The 18,959-nt window shown below is 35.2% G+C and overlaps 1 protein-coding gene across 1 annotated transcript in view; it reads left to right on the plus strand.

Annotated features, from left to right (window-relative positions):
• Positions 1-737: 737 nt before the first annotated feature.
• Positions 738-18,959, plus strand: part of LOC133527148 (uncharacterized) — a 132,665-nt gene continuing 114,443 nt past the window's right edge. Inside the window, exon 1 of the mRNA XM_061864043.1 lies at positions 738-876. The gene's annotated coding sequence lies outside the window, so the exon portion shown is untranslated. The remainder of the gene's footprint in view (positions 877-18,959) is intronic.

The raw sequence follows: 18,959 nt of genomic DNA on the forward strand, positions 1-18,959 counted from the left end.
AATTACTTTTCTACATAGATTCTAACTACGACAACTATTATTAGATACCTACTCAGGGATCGGAAACCTGTATTTTTTGTATGGGAACGAAAACTGTATTTTTTCGTTCTTTGTTAATTACTTCATTTCTAATTAGGCAATCTAATAATACGAAGTCGTTATCTGAAAACACAACTGAGTCCTACATTTAGGGTATAAAATAAACCGAAATATATGGTTATTTCGATGTTTTTGCAAAAAACCGGTTCCGATCCCTGTACCTACTTATTGAGTCAATAAAGTTGAGGTTTGTTTTTATAAAGCCGGACCTCAAAGCATTAACTCATAATTTTTCAGCTGACCCTTCAATACACTCATCGAGTTAGACATCTACAATCAGCCATGCCTCATCGTATCTTAAAACTGGCCTATAACCGCGAAAATCGAAGTTCGCAAATTGCGGGCATCTTTCTCTATTAATCTAATTCCGCCTTCATTAGAGTAAAAGAGAAAGATCCCCGTAATTTACGAATTTCGGTTATCGTGGTAGAACCCCTGACCCCAACAAAAACTCTTGTAAAATTCATCGCATCCCTAAACTCTAATCTCTAAGTCCATGCAAAGCTCGGCTCCGCATTGCCAAGTTCAATAGGCACTGCGCGGGCGCCCGCAACAGTGCAGGCCATACTCGCCCCCCGTCAACACGCATCGGCGATCGATGCCATCGATTACTTTTCACTATCGATTTCCAGAACAGTTAGTGATGTGCTTTTAATTTCCGGATTTGTCTACATCGATTTTTTTAAAGTGATGTGTTTAAACGATTAACTGTGTCGTGTTCTTGATGGTGATTGTGTGTGTATGTGATGATTGTTTGTTTTTGTGAGTTTCTTGCAGGTAAGAAGTGTTTTAAATGCATTTTTTTTATTTCTTACTTTGTGAAGTAATTCGTCTACCTGTAGTGTTACCCAAGATGATTATTTTAGCTTAAGTGGTAAACACACTAAATAATATTATACTTATTGATATTATTAATAACAGGAGTGCGAATGCAATATTACTATGCAATTAGGCATTGGTAGTAGGAACAGAAAAGAAATAAAATTAAGATTTGCACAACTTTTAAAACAAAAAAAAATTGCTTACAACAATAGAAATTAGTCACTTTAACCTCCTGAGACGCATACGCAGTGGTTTTGTTTTTAAATTTGAAACTCTGTTTTTCAACAAAAGTTCAAAATTAATTGTGCAATATGTACAAAAAATATATTCCCGGGAGGTTCATTCAAGTTAGATATTGCTATATGCTATACATACATAGATATTATAGCAATTTATGTTAGGTATAATATAACTAATTAATATGTACTTATTTTACATGTATACCAAGAATATATATTAATATTAACCTTATTATATTAAATCAAAATTTTGTGTTTTACACGTGTTTGAAATAGATCCGAATTTAACGGATATTACTAGTTAGGTATCCGTTGGTAACGGATATGAACAAGTTTACAGCATCACTTTCCGTAAGTACCTACACGTTTTACCGAGAAGGGTATATGATACAATCAATCACTCCGATTACTTTCCTAACCGAAATTGACAGAAAAAAACGGCGTTTGGGTTGAAACCCTGGGGCCGTGGGGGCCTTGCGTGCGTCGCCTCTATGAGGAGTTTCCAAAGCGCTTCATAGAGACTTCTGGTGACCAGAGGGCCGGCCTATATTTCGCTCAGCAGATCAGCATTGCTATCCAGCGGGCCAATGCGGCCAGCCTTCTGGGCACCCTACCGAGCGACCAGGATTTAGGGTTTTTTTTATTTATTTATATGTTTTTAATTTAAGTGTTTTTTTAAATTATGTTTTATATCCTTGTTTTTCGTTGTATCAATAAAATTCATGTAATTTAATTTAGTAGGTAGGTACTTGCAGATGTGTTGGAACTGTTACAAATTTAATTTGACGCACCATAAAAACGAATAAACCTTCCGGTGCCCCAGGCTAAGTAAACGAGAACCAGGCTCTAAAATGGTGTTATTACTTTAATTTAAAAAAATAAAAAGTAAATTATAAACATAATATGTTTTTTATTAGATTTATTAGACACGGCATAACACACATTGCGCAAAACTTTTGATTGACCTATTAATAAATGAGCAATTAATATCAATCTAATCATAAATCTATGTATGGGCAAAACGCTATAAATTACAATTTTAATTATTAATAGCTTCTCATTAACACAAATTTATCATACGGAAAGAACATGTGATATCTAAATGAATTTAAGATTGTAATTTTTTCAGATATTGAATAGGTAATAATAATACTACGATTTGGTGTTATTTTTAGTATAACTGTCATTTTGGGAGTTGTAATTTTTCTTAGAATTCTATTTTCATATTTTTTAACTTTTTCCCAAAAGCTTTATTCTAACAACAATTTCTCATAAATACTTAGTGTCCGGAAATAATAAGCAAAGTTTATTCATGTGTGTACAGACACGAACACAAATGCTCGAACTCGGGAGCGGAGGATTTCAAGAGCAGCGCGTGGATAAATCAAGGAGCGCGGGCGCAGCCGCCCCGCGCTGAAATGTTGATTGCCGCGCCGGGGTACGCAAGCGATGCGCTTTTGACGATGTTTCCGAACTTTCGTTTTCTGGGCAACCTTATTTACATATTCAAATAATTTTAATATGTCCGAGTCTCCCGGAATATTTACTAGCTAATACTTTTACATACTATTTTTTAGAGGGTAGATTCAGATAAAGCTATGTTGGCAGCGATTTTGATAGCCCATCCCGTGCAAGTGTTAAGTAAAAGTCATAATTTCATCATTTAACGTTTAAAATCACATTTGCACTGTGTGGGCTATCAAAATCGCTACAAACTTATCTTGAATTGATTCTATGATATAATCGATCACCAAATAAATGTATACCTTATTTATATGATTGGGTAATAAAATAGGTATGTCTGTCACTAAAAGTGAATTATAAAATAATTTCCAAACGCTAATTTCAAAAATATGTTTAATCTCTGGCAAATAGTAATCAATCATCACATAATTGCATAAGTCAATAAAAGCTGGCTGTAGGTCTAGGTAGCATTGCCTTAGATCTGTCACCAAAATCGAGTCACCAAGCAATCTTAAAACGATTACATAAATATTTGCTTAGCGTTTAAAATGAGACATATATCCCCAATAAAATAAAGTGTTCTTATTATGAGTCAGCAAGAAAAGAAACAAGTCATTATATTTTCATCGGCTCTGGCGCTTCGTAGCACCTTCGCTCTTGCGTATGAAAGCGCTTGCATCAACGCTCATCTCCGCAATGACACTCTAGGGCTAGAACACACAAGATCATGTGGGAAATGGGGTGCTCTGGATGCTTAGCCATGATGCCAATTGTTCGCTCCGTAGCGAACAATACGGTAATCTCTCTCTATATTCCCTGATTTGGTTTTTGTAGCTGCTTAGGCAGATACATAATAATTATCTGTTGGGTATTTTTTCATAACATTAAGAAACAAATGTATTTATTTGGTGATAAATCTTCCATTTTGATAACATAACTATTTATGATGACAGAGGTATTTTTGAGGGAGTAGAAAAAGTGATTTAGATATTACTTAGGATACACATTTGCCTTAATTTGGTGATTTAAGCGCCCTTTGAGAATAAAAACTTGAGGCTTTGCAAACGTATGAAAGCGGACTTATGTTAAAAGATTTCCACGTACAGTGGTTAGGTTAGTTTGTCTACATATTTTCTTAAAACAATAGGCAATGTATTTTGATTTACTCACTTTTGACGCTTCAGCTTTCAACTTACACCAACTTTCTCTCGTAAAATCCCGTGGATGCACCGACAAAATTATGCGCTCTTTGACAAATTGTAAGAACAAGCGTGAAAAAAGGGCCTAAGTATGTTTGTAACACGAACACACCTAATCTCTTTTTATTAAAATTTTGATGTTTTATTGGGCGTTACGGGGTATTAATAGTTTTATTATCAGTTATTTTCGTACGTACCCCTTTCGTTAACGCTTGTGTTATGGAGTGTCAACTAGTGTTGGATACTTTAGTGTACTTTAATTTGCTGTCTCGACTTAATGCCGGTAGTTTATTGGAACAAAAATTATGGGTATTAAAGTGGAACATTAAATTGCATATATCGCATTTTGCTAAGAAACTTGAGTGATACTGAAAACTGCAACTAATAATGGACAATCTCTGAAAATTGATTGTGATTCGATGATTAATGAAACCACCAAGAACTTCGTCGATTAAGATAATTTAAAAACGAGAAATAACTGATTTGTTCCCTGGTCAGAAGATAATTCTGCTCGAAATTTTATTTATTTTTATAATATCTAATATTTTACAATAAAAAAAAAGTTTTACTATATAGCTTGTGATTTTTTTGGATATTTGTTTTCCATTTAAGCGGTAAATGATAAGTCAACTGCTTTGTGGCTTTGACACAAAAACGCGATTATAGATTACAAGGGGATCATTATAGACGATAAAACCGCCTATTGTTACCTAGTTATGATTTTCTTCTAAATTTGTATATGTATGTAATATGTATTGTTATTGGAGCAATAATAGTAATTGATACAATCGTGATATAATAGACAGCTTTTCATACGAGTACCGTGATTAGGCAATGAAGCTTGCTGAGTTGCCAAGTATGGTACGAAATTGAAAACCTTGATTATATCACTATTGTATACAATGCTTTTTCTACGAGTCGTCTAAAATAACACTGTTTTTAATATAAAACCTAAATAATTAATGTTAATTAGCAAGTACCTCAGTAGACAAAACTCATAAACACGCGAAGTCTATACGAAATCTTAATCCAACCAAACCAACTAACCAACCAGAGTCAACGAGTAGAAAAATTATATTTACTTACATTATAAATGTTTTCTTCGGGGCAAACTTTATACAAACTTCATGATATGGAATATAATTATAAGCTTATTATTTCCAATTGCCAAGAGGTTCCTAATTATTACGAGTATCCTTTAGTGTTACGAGTATCCTATGTGCATAGTTAATAATAGCAACCGTCCATGAGTTCCAGAAATTATTAATATCTGGTTCAGACACCATTCTAGTAGCGAAAATATTAAATTTATGCCTCTATTGGAATCCTTCTCTTACTAGTTCTGTTTCTCACGATCTGTTGTTTGCGAATACTGGTGGCGCTACTGCGCCAAATTCCCTTTCAGCATAACCTTTTTCACATAAAAACTCTAAGGTGACTAGCTGGCCACCGAGACAAGACACTGACATAATTGACCGCCTGACAACTGACTTCACTTGAAAATCAATCACTAGCCGTGTCTTATCCAACCTCGACATTGGCAGAATCCAAAGAGCATATAATCACTACGTTTTAAGAGACGGGACTTCCATACTAGCGAGTGGAATCCCTTTGTTTCGCAAATCATTACCAAAATGTACGACAAAGAACTGTCAAAGAACCATAGTACCAACATAAGCAATTTAAATAGTGTAGTACGCTACACGCTTGCGTTTCTTATCGATATCGATAAAATGGGGAGGGTTGAAAATGTTGAAATATAGACTCTTGTCTACAAATTTTGTACTCGAAATCAAGTTAGGATCGAGTCCACATTTAAGTTGTATGTTATATAGTGGATAGTTCTATGAGTGGACTAATACGTGGTCGAGCTTAATGCGGACTCGATTTTTTTTAGAACACCTTGTTGTTCTTCACCACTAGGAAGGATCAAAGTAGCACTTTTTTCCCTACTAGGAGGAATCACTTTTTTCCTCTTTTTGCATACTTCTTAGGTTAAATTATTTAATTTAATTACCATTAATTAAATTTATTTATTTATTTGTACCATAATAATTTCCTCATAGGTGATGTGCAAAGCAGTATGTAAATTTATCACGTGGTAGCAAAAATATTTCCACCTTAGGGTAGTATTCCACCTATCCAATTTCTTGGTCCAATGTCATTGCGTCTCACTCTGTCATTAGTCAAAATGTGAGACGCAATACACATTGGACAAAGAAATTGCATAGGTGGAATACCACCCATAGGCGTTAACACTTGAATCCCTCACTACGCTAGGATTCTATTTTAGAATACCTCGTTACACTCAGATTGTAATTACAAAATCCTTCACTATTTTTATTCTTATTTTTTTTTTTATTAAAAGCTCTATTTTCAAAATGATCTGCAGATACTATGTTTCAATAAATGTAACTTTTCTATGGGAAGATGTATCAGGTCTTCGCTCCCAACAAATTTAACCCACTGCCTGCATCTGAAAACATATAGCCTTGGTTATGTACAGTTTATATTCCAAGTGTTTGCTAATGAGATGATCAACTGATTATTTAGCGCTAATATGCATCTATAAATCAAATCAAATATGTTAAATAATGACCATTAATGCATAGATGATAGATAATTTTCCAATGAAAATCTTCGACGAATTAATTTTGTGTCATATTGCATGCAAGTTCTCAGGAAATTTTACATATTTTATTTAATTACTTACACTGATATACAAATAAACATACAATTATCGATAGTTTTAGTACATCCCTAGTTCACAACTAAACATAATATAAAATATCAAATTTTCGATGTGTTTAAAGCCTGCTGCACCTAAATAAGGTCAAAAGTATCTAAAGCAATACGTACCGGTCTTTATCCAAGGGAAATTTCGACATAAAATCCCTTTTTTCGTGATTTTCTCGAGTGGCTCGCTTGCCACATATTTCACACTTAGTAAACCGTTTTCTCGGTGGCATTGTAACAAACTCGTTCTTTACTCTGATCACGGTTCACTATTTTCGATATTTTCACTAAATAATAAAGAAATTGCACGAAATACCCGAACAAAACATTGAAGCCTTCATAACAAACAAAACAATTAGGCTGACAGTTGACTTGATGTAAACTTGACAGAATAAATAGCACTGACGTTTTATTTTTCTTCGTTGGCAAAGATTTGCGAAACAAGTTCCATACAAAGCTTATTTTGTTCCTAGTTGCGTCAGCCTGGCAGAATCATCAACACCTTGATGGAGCCATAACACGAAAAATTGATTGAGAATCATCAACTCCTCGATGGAGCCATAACACGGAAAAATTATTGAAGTTTTGTATCGTAGATATATTTATCGTTATTTTTATATTATGCCCGCTGTTATTGTGTCGTTTATCGTGTCGCCGCCCGCATCTCGAAGGAATAATTAAACTTATAAACAAAGACGATGATTTCTAACCAACGGGGTAAGTCACCTGCGAGCACAAATTTATATAAAAGTCTTTACGGCAAACTTTATCGAATACTTTTAGTATCTTTTTATATTATTATATACTAGTTAAGGCCAGCGACTTCGGCTGCGTGATATGATGATGATTATTGATAAAAATTGTTCTTTGTCTTTCCTCGGGTCTCAAACTACCTACACAGCAAATGTTTTATTTTAGTTCAGTGGTACAGAAGTAACAGAAAGACAGAGTTTATATTATACAGGATGTAATCGTTAACCCCCTTATTCATAAACGTGTACTAAACATACGATGCCGCTAATAATCGTTTGTCCATTTCCATCATACCAATACCTAGGAAAGGGACAAACGATTATTAGCGGCATCGTAACTTTAGTACACGTTTAGGAATAAGGGGGTAAGAGTTTACAGGCGTGTTTATGTTTAATGGTTTCTCTATGACATCATTTTGCCTGGTCAACGATGAAGACGACCCTCTCGCGGTTAATCCTTACTATCTCCACTATGTATAGTGGGGATCCTGTAGGATGTAATCGTGAAGTGTTTACATCCGATTATTACATAAATGGCTGTGACGGATCTTGGTTATTTTAAAATTCTACCTCTGTAATCAGCCTCAACTCCAAAAAGCTTTTCATAGATTTAATCTGATTTGACGGAGTTAAGATCGACCATCATCACGTGGTACTGGTTTGTCAGAGCCCGCCTAAACTTACGTACCTATGGTGTTTGATTAACATACATTTGGGTGCGAGAATTTTTTACTCCAGCCAGAACATAGGTAAGCTGTAAAAACACCAACTAGTTTAACATTTCAAAGCACATTTGGAGCTTTCTACTTATTACTTATTTGACGACCGGTTTGGCCTAGTGGGTAGTGACCCTGCCTACGAAGCTGATGGTCCCGGGTTCAAATCCTGGTAAGGGCATGTATTTGTGTGATGAGCGTGGATGTTTGTTCCTGAGTCATGGGTGTTTTCTATGTATTTAAGTATTTATATATTATATATATCGTTGTCTAAGTACCCTCAACACAAGCCTTATTGAGCTTACTGTGGGACTTAGTCAATTTGTGTAATAATGTCCTATAATATTTATTTATTTATTTATTTTATTTTATTTTAAATTCATAGTTTGGTAATGGTAAACGAAGTTATAAACACACGAAATCTTTCCCGCATCCAAAACTCCGATGTATACTGTTCAAGCAGACTGCCTCCTAAGCACGGCCTCGTTCTAAAACTTCACACACTTAGACACTTAGGTGTCCTATTTATGCTTCGCATATCAAACTCACAACTCTATGACGCTCATAAAATAAACACTTAAAACCCTTTATCTTATTATGTCTCCATAAAGGCTTAATTTTGTATGAATAAATTTGCTTATAAGCCCTTTTAACAAAGCAGCAGAGTAGTTAGTCTTTTTTAGAAAATATCGTAAGCGTCAAACCTTCTATACTGAACTCGGCCGTTTCAAACATAAGTATAATAAGTCCAAATAAACACCCCCCCTTAAAATAATTTATGGCACGCTTGAAAGAGTAATGGGGATGTGAACTTGACCTATCCCAGCATGTGTAGTGTTGATGACTATGCCATACGGTAGCCTTTTACGAGTGATTTATTAGGTAATTTATTGGGGCAATAATTTTATGCTGTGTGCGCGTTGATGATTGTCGTGATGCCATTTACGAGAGAAGAGGGAAGAATAAAATCAGATTACGCTTAACAGGGGCTACCGCGTAATAGTAATTTCGCTTAGTTTCAGAGTTAATACCAATTTAAAAAAACATCTTCTTATTGTAACTTAGTGCAAAACGCCTTTTTGATGGCGATGATGCCATTATGGGGCGTAGTCTAAATATCCTTATTGATAGATGTCAAAAAGTGACAAGTAAACCTTTGCATAAACCAGGTATTATAAAAAAACATAAAAAATCATTTTCAGTGTCAGTTTTATTTTACCATAACATTAACTTTTTATGTACATTACAAATACATTCAAAAATTAAAAAAAAAGAAAAAAACTTTTTTTGGCAAATTTTTTTTAAACTCATATAGATCGGAGTATACAGATTGATTTTACATTTTTAAAAGGTCGGTTTTAAAGAAGTAGGTTTCTAGATTTCATATTCTTAGCTTAGGGATAGATTTAGCAATATGAAATACTTAACTAAACATTATGTGTTAAAATATGTTGAATGCGAAGCCTCTACAAATCTTATTTTTTTCTGAATTGCATACCAAGCATCGTATCTACATATACATATGTGGCGTCCATTAAACTATCCGTTTTAATAAACTATTTCAGGCTATATAAGAGTAATCGGAATAAGAAGCGCGACAGGTGTACTAGGTAGATATGCTAGCCCTGTTAGATTTGAACACTTTATTAATCACAAACGTGTTAGGAACTCATAAAATGATTGGAATGGAACTTGCCACACCCGATAGACATGTCAGCTCACTTGTAAATGATTGACCTTATATTTTTAATAGTCTTCTTTTCCGCTATAATGAAAATTACCATATCAAGAAGCGCGTGATACCTCGTCACATCTGCTTGACCACATGCGGAGATTTTGATACGATTGACGCATAATAAGGCTGTGGACATAAAGAGACGTAAGCGAGAGCTAGCGGTTTCATAAGTTTCCTTGCGGGATTTGGCGATGTCTTACAGTTAAATCTTAAAAATGTAATACGCTGTACTGCATACTGCATCATAGTTTATTAGCTACCTTTAGGCTGCGTTTCCACCATAGAGATGTGCAAGGGTGTGTAGCGAGGGATGTGTTTGTTAAGAATCAATAACTGATTCTTAACAAACTCTTAACTTAAAAATAAAATCTATCACACCAAACGAAACTTGATCGGCATATATCGTCAATGTCAAAAAACTGAATTCAAAATTAATATGGCTATCAGCGGCCAGCAACGCATGAAGGTAGCACCAAGGAGGCGCTAACAGTATTAATGGTATTATTAAGAGCAATTCCTAGCTGAGCAACTTTTCAAATCTCGAATTTTTGAAGCTATGTTTCTGTCGCGCTGCGGTGGTCGGGAGTGCGTGCGTGCGATAAGGACAACTGCAGCTCGGACTAAAATTCCCACGCAAAAAACTCAAAAATCGAGGATTCGCTCTCGACTATTTCCTTCTCCAAAACGCAACCAATCATAATGAAATTTTAGATACTGCAAGAGAAAGAAATAATCTATGCCGCTATGTTTTAGTTTTTTGAATATTTTCTGTCATAATTCAATTGAGCCGTTTTTGCGATTTTCGAGGGGCTGTAAGTTTCTTCAAAAAAAAAAATACAAAAAAGCAAAACATGGCACAGATATTGATCTTATTTAAAAAAAACATTGCTCTAGGCTAAAAATCCAGGGAGGGAACTGTCGAGAGCGTTTGTATGGAAAAATCGCAACTAGGAATTTCTCTTAATGCCTTCGTTTTACAATACCTCCTGGTAAAGAAACTGATGTACGGAGTGAGCATTCTAAGCTTACTTATTTCTCTATGGTCATGATAGCGAATCGCTTACCGCTACATTTTTAAACGTAGGCTTACCAAAGTACGCAAAGATTTATTATCGACTGGTTCTGCTCACGGGTGGCTGGGCAACGTTGACAAAGGAAGTCGGATCGGAAACTGACTGATCCGGTGGATTCACTTAATTAAAATGTATATAAAGTTTACTTATGAGATGCGTAAGTAATTGATCCGTCGTTGTTTCCACTAAATATATCCTCGTAAGTTCCCGCGTACTTGTACAAGTACAAATTCAACACGATTTTAAAATGTTATACTTATACTCGTACCTAGAAATAAAAGTGAGAAGAAGTCAGAAACGCAAAAATTGCCCATGCTTATATTATAATTTATGATGGTTGCAAACTAGCGGAAGATCCATTGGTTGGTAAACATTTTCCGTGACTTATTGACGTTAGTTACTCCTGATAATCTTGTCATCAATGCGACTCAAAATTTAGGTAGATTTGTGTAATTTTTAAGAAATTATGAGGTATTTCAATATAATTCCCGATTTTATTCCTATACACCTTTTCATTAGAGCAACACTGAATGATAGTCAAAACATACTACGCCCTTTCTCATATCTCCTATCTCTGTCAGCTAACATTGAATATGACCAATCAATTACACAACACACCAGCAACAATCTCATCCTAAAGTGACAAACGTAAGTTAAAGCTTACTGTTACCGCAACGCTCATCCAATTTCGATTTTATCTTCCCTATTTAAATAAGTAGATATAATTTATCAGTCAATCAACACTTGGTGTGTCGACGACCTGGTATCGGTTCATCTGATTTTTATCAATACGAGCGTTTAAATGAATTTTATTATGTTTGGGTTTCATTTTTGTTGAGTAGAGTAAAAAAACCTTAATCAGCCTTTTGTCGTCGTTATTTATGTTTTAATTTCGCCAGCCTCTATCTGTTGGTTTCCCTGCAAACAAATCACTTAATGTGATAAAATAATTTCAAAAAGCATTGTCACTTCCTGTTCCGTCTTCCATTTATGCTGCATTAAACTACTGCTAGTAGAACCAAATGTAGGACATACTCTAAAGTTAAGGAATGGCAATGGAAAATACAAATCTTGCCTAATAACTTGCTCTGTAGTTAGTCTTTTTTTTACGATAACTTTTAGGGCCTAAGATGCAAACCTCAAAAAGTTAGATCAGGTTGATTTAATGTTGATATAGTTTCAACTAACATAAGACCAAAATACGTCGAGTAAACATACGGTTTAGTTAAGGTTTAAAATATTTTAAAAGTCATGACACAAGTACCTAATTAAATGTCGGGAAATTAAGATGCATTTGAGAACTTTCAAACGGTTGTGAGAGGTCGATCATAGACGGCCAGTGACCGGTCATGTTCCCCAGTCTATTTCCCGATTTACGGTAATGGGTCTGGTCCACGCGCGAAAACAATTGCTCATTAAGCTTCTGTACCGTTATTTGAAGCCTATTTAATATTTGAGAGTGCGATGCTGTTTGACAGATGACGTAGCGGTTCACTATAGGCTGACACCTATCCCTTTTGTACTCGTATTTCAAGTTTTAATCCCCTCCACCAGGCGCCCGTGGCGTGCGGCCGCGGAGCTCTTCATTGGCGTTCTGTTTGTCGGAACGTTCGGTTCACTGCAAAAAATTCTTAGAAATCCTTAGATTCTTAGAATTTTTTGTAAGTACCAATTAAAAGTATTGTAAACGGTTTTACCGTTCGATTGTTAATATTACTTCAATGATTGATGGACAGCTTGTGTTCGTCAATGTGTTTAGCAAAGCTGACACCTCATCGATTCACATCGCGAGCGCAGCGTAGCTGTCGCGTAAGTAAGCGATTCTTATTTTATTTTGTTTACAGCGAATCGAATCATTTTAAGCACGGAGCAGGTCCTTGAAAAAGTGAAAATGTGAATGGCAGTTTATAGGCCACAGTTTTATTGTCCTCCGAAAGGGAGGTTATAGCGGTTCCTATTACAGTATAGAACTGCCTAACTTAGGAATAACTAAAAAGACGCGCTCTGCGACGTCGTAGTTTATGCTAATCAACTTGTGATTTTGCATTAAGTAACCTTAGGGTAATTACAATAATAATGATCGTAAGATATATATGACCTGATATTTTCCGTGCATTTCCAGATTTTCTGGTACTGTGCTGCTGTGATACAAATTATTTTATTTTGCATTTAAATCGAAATATCACAATAAAAGGCTGGATTTGGAAGTACCCCCAATTTTAGAATGCTTGAGAGCTGGGGCTAAAACGCCTAAAATAAACTAGAATAAGATGTTTGGTATTGCCATGGGTACCATTAAACAGTAAAGTTACTCTAGTATCATGCTGGCTACCAAATTAGGGTCCTATCCGCCTTAAAGTCGACGAAGCCCCGCTGTCGCGGGGCTTCTATTTCCGCTCTGAGGGACGAAAGGTAACTAACAAACCTACATCGAAAACCTCCTTTTCGATCTTTTTGTTTATATCCTTTGGAAAGTTTTTTCTTAATAATACCAATTTTGGATGCACAGTACCGTCAATATCTTTGTGAATTTTATTTTCAATGAAGGTATTTGTACGTAATAATAAATAGTGCAACTGCTAAAAGTGCCTTCTAGTTAAAGCAAGGGATTTAAAAGTGAAACTCTTGTATGTAAAACTGACATATGCCCATTCAGTTGTGTTATTGTGAATTTCGTTTAAGGAGTGTTATTATATTTATATACGTATAAAATTTTAGTTTTGGTGTATAACTGCATACAGGAGGGGCACTATTTACCCCTTTGCTATAACTATAACCCTTGTGAGAAAAGGAGGTTCGAAGTATCTTTTCATGACTTAAGAACGTAATTGAGACTGAGAGGTCGGGTGGTTTCAGACCGCCGCTGCCTGCACAAGGCATAACACATATCCTGCTGCGTAAGCAGAGTTGAACAATATTGCATTATGTTAAATTAGCATACTGTAACCTTTCCCACCTGCGCAAGGTGTGGAGAAATTTACTACCATTGCGTAACTTATTGTACTTATACTACCTGTACCTATTATGGATATCCGCCATGGCCTACTACAATAACTATCCTGCTACTTAGCAGAAGGTTTATTAAAATATAAATATGTGCTGTTAAGCATACATACATAACGTACCTAATATTTCCCGCCTGCGTAAGGCGAGTGAATATTACTATTTAGCCAGCTGAAGACCTGCCGCCTGCGCAAGGTGTGGGATTTTCATTATCCTGCTACGCTAGCAGATGAAGCAAAATGGCTACTATAAGACCAGTATACTTAATACAATGAACATGGTTCCAAACGCCAAGACCTTTCCCGCCTGCGCAAGGCGTGTGAAAATGATTAGTCACTGGGGCTAAAAGTCAGACATGGTTTTGATACTGTTATTAGATAAAAGTATATTAAGATCATACAACATGCCTGCGCAAGGCGTGCAACATCCATTTGCCTGCTGCGCAAGCGGGTATCAATTGGTTCAAGGTATCATTAATCAAATATTGGTACTACAAAGCATTTATGATACAAGCACCTACTTAACATGTATCTATTTCTATAAGCCAAGATTTCAACTCCCATGTAAATCTCCGCCTAATTCACAATAATAATTCATAATCATTTATTTGCACATAAAAATCCTACGCAAGGCATTCGAGAAATAATTTTTACTATCGTTTTGCTGCGAAAACACACCCCACTAAACATGAGGCTGGCCCAGGAAGACCATAAAACCCTAAAAAGATAAAATAAGCCTTGACACACTCACTTCCAGCGACCCGCTAGGCGTATTCCCTTTTAGTAGGCGCTTTGCGAGACATACTGTTTTCTCGCGTTATCAACTTCGCTCGTAACGCGTAGCTCACGCTGGCACTGAATGTGTTAACTGGCTTTCCGGTGAGTAATATTAAAAATCACCATAAGTGGTTCATACTTCATACGTGGCCCATTCGGTCATGCTAATAATCTTGATAATCTAGAGTTCATGATACTGATCGTTGAATTAAAAATTTTAAATTTGTTTTGAATTGCCTTAATCAACCGGCCGCCCCGCCGCTACATAGTTCTAATGGTTTAAAGATATAAATATATTACCCTGGACTGGTTCAAGGTTCTTGGCCATTCATCATTTAACCCCATTTGGGTCAAACACAACAAATGTTGGGAAAAATGTATCCCGCCCGTAGCAGCATAACAAGATGGCAGCAGCATAGCGTAGCTTGAACTCCGTTAACGTTGCGTTGTCTACAGGAAAGACGTGAAGGACATAATAAAATGTCTATGACCCACAACTGGTATATAATCATAGCTCAATGCAACTCATCAACGCAGTCCAAATGAAAGAAAGCCATTTCGGTTATTAATCTAGATGAATACATCAGGCGTTAAAATATATGTCCTAGATTTCGGGACGACTTCTTGTTAATAGCCAAAAGTGCTTTTTTGGATAACGGATACAAACCCTTAAGGGTTGAGATACATACATTTACCTATTGGTTCGAATCTACTTTAAAAGACTGTGTGGTTATGATATTCAATATAAAATATTACAAATTTCCCGTGTGGAATTAAGCAGGCGTACATAGGCTACGGAGACTGCTTACCATCAGGCGGGCCGCATGCTTGTTTGCCACCGACGTAGTAAAAAAGGCAAGCAACCTCGAAGGTTATTTCTATACCAATGTTCATTAATTGGTGTCCTATGAAATTATTCCCATAAGTATTCAGTTTTTGGCAACAATAATGTACAAGACAAAGTTTCTGTATTGTATACTGTATGTTACAAAATATATATGTGAGAATCAGTGAGCTCACTGAGATAACATTAGAATTGCTTTAAATCACCGTTGATACAATGTAAATGCTAGACAAGTCTGCGCCATTGGGCATGGGCATGCCACAGGTTGAATTACCTACTTAAGTATATATAGCTCTCAAATCTCGTTTAAAGTAATGTAACATTAGTTTTTCTTCAAAAACATAAAAATAGGAAGGCTACTTAATGCCAAATGATTAAATACTGAGTATTTTAACGAAGGTCTTTGACCTTACTATCTAACCCGTCAGTCAATAACATATCCTTGGTAAGATAAATAGTTATGTCCATACATCTCGCGCTTCCTTGAGCTTGCACCAGGTAGTACAAGTAGGTAATCCTGAAATAAGGTACGAGTATATTTGTGGACAAAGCTGGGTCTACCAGTTAGCATGGCTATTACTTATATGTTTTAAATTATGCGAATTGTAATTTATTCAAACACTTTAGCGAACGTAGATCTATCATCTACGCACAGGCCTAACCTTGGCTTATCAGGAACGCAGACATTGTAATATGTGAAATACAGACGATACAAAGAACCAAGCGGGAGAGCACTCTCCTGGCAGAGTTTTCAAGATTAAATTGTAGCTCACTAACTGAAATTGACGAGCTTTTAGTGCCAATAATACAGATCTTGTTTAAGATTTTAATCAGTCACTTTATGTTTTTAATATGTATGAAACTAAAGGCCAAGTAAGTATATTCAGGTGAAAGCCTTAAATATACCTATACATCTTGCATGATGGTACATAATTTCAACATGATACTCGTAATAATGATACCTCCAAGAGGAAAAATCCTAGTATTATTTTTGCTGTATTGCAGGCATTTAATTGATAAAGGTTATGTTCTTACCATACTGGCCCTAATTATTGTACATGTAATAATAAAATAAAACTACATTATAGGCTGGTTAAAGTATGGGCTTAGGCCCAAAAATATTTTAGAATACTCTCTGGGGTAAGACTACCATCGTAGCGAATATCAAAGAAAAATTAAAATGGTTACAGCAAATAAGATTTGTTGTGTACTATGATTGAAAATTGGATATTCTACGAGCTTATTTACATTCTGAATGGTTATGCACTGTACACAACTACAACGGTGAGAGTGGTAACGGGTTGAACTCTTTTGGATGAGTAACATAAAGCTGTTTATAGCGCTACCAAATTAACCTACTATATCACTTACTGTCTATTTGTTATTTAAGAATGTTCAAAAGCGGGAAAATAAGGACAGCTAATGTTAATCCATGAATTAATTGTCCGAGAGCCTGATTACTTCTACAATATAATAGACAATATTGCATGTTGTGATAAGTGCACTTTTTATATGATTTACTTTGCCCTTAAGACTGTAGGATTTTTGGAAAACAAACAAGCGAAGCTCTGAAAAATGTATATAAAAATCGTTTTTGTGAGCCTATAAGTTAAATTGTATCCTGCTTCATAAGTAAATACCAATATTTGGTAACCATATCTGGGTAAAAGACACACAGTTTAAAGTGTCGATAATCAAGTTTATTTTCTTTTTGGCAAGGTAATAAAAGGTCAAATATGAGTCAGTTTGTTAGAATGTGGACCTTGAAATCAATTGAAAGTATTGAACCACATATAATGATCGCAATGTTATTTTTGGATGGATAAAATAAAAAGTATAATTATGTTTTCATAATTTATTTTAATAAACATACAGTTTTCTATATTTATAGGTCCTATCTATAAATAACATTGTAAAGTAAAATATGTCACTGCACACTTTAAGCCTTTTCACATTCATCCATGTACCCGGATTGTTAAGTACACTTGTACTTGTTGTCTCCACCATTTTCACATATCAGTATAAATTAATCACATTGGCGTTTTCTGACCACCAGGCGATCACAGACACGTCTCAAATATTAAATAGGCTTCAAATAACGGTACAGAAGCTTAATAGCAGCGTTTTACCTTACAATAAAACGCTTATTAAGCGAAATACCTTATTTGAAGCCTATATTTTTAAATTCGCCTGTGGCTACAACACTCAGTTGCAATAAACCAAATCACTTATATAATGCCCGTCGAGGGTATTTTTAACTCACTGCGTTTTCTCCTACCATGCAGGTTGCAATAAGCAACATCTATAGTCTATACATACAAGTCAACTGGTATGTCTCTTCATATTGAAAACGAAATAATAAATAATATCAAATGCAATCCTTTTTCGAATGTGGTATATTGCAACTTCGTTTTATTTATATTTTGAGACCCAATGAAGAGCTCCGCGGCCGCACGCCACGGGCGCCTGGTGGAGGGGATTAAAACTTGAAATACGAGTACAAAAGGGATAGGTGTCAGCCTATAGTGAACCGCTACGTCATCTGTCAAACAGCATCGCACTCTCAAATATTAAATAGGCTTCAAATAAGGTATTTCGCTTAATAAGCGTTTTATTGTAAGGTAAAACGCTGCTATTAATGATTGATCGCTATTTGTACTTTGTATAGGACATAATAGGACAGTCGAACTTTGAAGAAAAGCAGATGACTTAAGTGGAAAAATTATAACATAGCTTTCCGGCGCGCTACAGCTGACATGTAATAAGTATGTATGTTTTAGATATCATATGCAGTAAATAATTAGGGTTCGCAGTAAAATTGCTTATTGCTTAAGAAACAAGAATAAATTAAATTTTCCAATTATACCCACCTGAAACAATACTGATATTTGAGGTTAATAATGTCGTAAGAACAATTATATAATTGTTTTCTCAAGAATTTTTTAATTTTTTTTAATGGCCTTTTGCTTTAAACTCTGTCCGGTCCGGAACAATAAATTACTTTTTTCTTTGCGTACGATTGTTTACTTTGACTGGGTCAGCACTTGTGTGAGGTCTTCTTTATGCTCAAAGATAAAAGAGACTAAGTACTTAAGTATATCTCTAATATTCTTTCTTCTCTATGGTCTACTGCCGTATGAAAGTTTCGCAAATTTGCATGGAATGTATGCATTATAACTTTTTTATATTGTTTTGGATTTTTTATGGCTTTCAATCTTGATGTTGATCGCTTAGTGAACAATCTGTGCTGATATTTCATTATGTTGTTACTCTTACTTTTACCTTTACAAAATAACAATAAATAATAAAGCCAGACACACATCAGTCCATATGTACCTATTGGTTTGCTTTTTAAAATTCGAAAGAACTTTTTTAAGTTCGTAAATTTGTCAGATGTATAACAAACAAAATAATGAGACAGGTATTACGCAACTTTTTTTACTTGGTGACCGAGCTCCTTACAGAATCATTAGCATCATGACTAATGATGACAATGTTTTA

The sequence above is a fragment of the Cydia pomonella genome, chromosome 17 (assembly GCF_033807575.1).
Source record: "Cydia pomonella isolate Wapato2018A chromosome 17, ilCydPomo1, whole genome shotgun sequence".
NCBI lineage: Eukaryota > Metazoa > Arthropoda > Insecta > Lepidoptera > Tortricidae > Cydia > Cydia pomonella.